Raw genomic sequence first — 1,196 nt, forward strand, 5'->3', positions numbered from 1 at the left:
GGTGGTGGCATGGAGCAGGACAGCCTGGAGGACCCCCGGCTGGAGAAGCTGTGGCACAAGGTACCCTCGGAGCTTTCCGCAAACCCTGAAACGTGTCTCCTTGCATTAAGAGTTGGGGGGCTGCCGGGGTTTCTTTGCGCTGACGTTTTGCAGAGCGTGCCGCTGCCCCGCATGGGGGTGTGTCTATGGGCCTGCGGTGTCGTCTGGTCGTTCCTGGTTCCTGGGCTCTTCCCTGCTCCTGCTCCGGGGTACTGTGCTCGCCCGGCACAGGAACCAGGGCACCGGGCGGGGAGCTGCAGAGGCGAAGGACGTGCCTGGCGGCGTGAGGCTCACACACAGGCGCCGGTGTGGCGTGACCGCGTCTCGACTCCGCGTCCGTATTTAATTGGGTTTGATCCCGCAGCCGGTTCCTGTGATTCTGAGAGGTGCCCCCACCTGGAGGTGGGGTGCAGACCCCAAACGGGTGCTGGTGTGGCCAGGCCGGTGGCAGTTTGAGCTGGCCACGGCAAGGCACTTGCTTCCCTCCCCTTCGTCCACTGGCCCCTGTCCGGGACGTTCTGTCCGGACTACACTGAGCAGGACCAAGAATTGGGACTTTTCACACTGACCCATCCTGGTGTGGGGGGGAGGGCCCCCCCATGCAGGGGGCTTTCTGTGGCCTCCAGGCTGAGTCCAGGACCTGCGTTATTTACATGTCACCGTATCATCCCCCAGGGGAAGTGAGTAGGGTGACAAGGGGGCCCACTGCTGGCATTCTCCCCCAGGCGAAGACCTCTGGGAAGTTCTCCAGGGATGAGCTGGACAAGCTGTGGCGAGAGTTCCAGCACCACAGGGAGAAAGTCCGCGAGTATGACGCCATGCTGGAGGCCCTGAGCAGAACCGAAGGTGCCCCGCCCCGCGTGTCCCCGTTCCCAAGTCCCCAGCCCGCCTCGCTGTTGGGGAGCCCGTCAGGGCGGGGTGCTGGGACAGGTGCAGGGACACCGGTCAGGGACACCTGCTTCAGTGGCAAGTCGCCTCTGCCACTGTTGGCTGCCCCTCCCGCAGAGGCGCAGCTTCCCTGGCGTGACCCACCCGAGCGCGGGGTTCCCTCCCGCAAGGGCGTCTGCGCGCTGGGAAGGGCCGGCGTCCCCGGCCCCCAGCAGCGGTTGCGTCCGCTCCCGCAGACATCCAGGAGAATGCCATCGACCCGGCCGGCG

The 1,196-nt window shown here is 65.9% G+C and overlaps 1 long non-coding RNA gene across 1 annotated transcript; it reads left to right on the top strand.

The window, feature by feature from the left end:
- LOC105310499 lies at positions 1-1,196 on the top strand. Its single transcript, XR_897508.2, has 3 exons — positions 1-60; positions 765-885; positions 1,164-1,196. It is a non-coding gene; the product is annotated as an uncharacterized LOC105310499 (long non-coding RNA).

This window comes from Pteropus vampyrus, unplaced genomic scaffold (assembly GCF_000151845.1).
Source record: "Pteropus vampyrus isolate Shadow unplaced genomic scaffold, Pvam_2.0 Scaffold4803, whole genome shotgun sequence".
NCBI classification, from domain to species: Eukaryota; Metazoa; Chordata; class Mammalia; order Chiroptera; family Pteropodidae; genus Pteropus; species Pteropus vampyrus.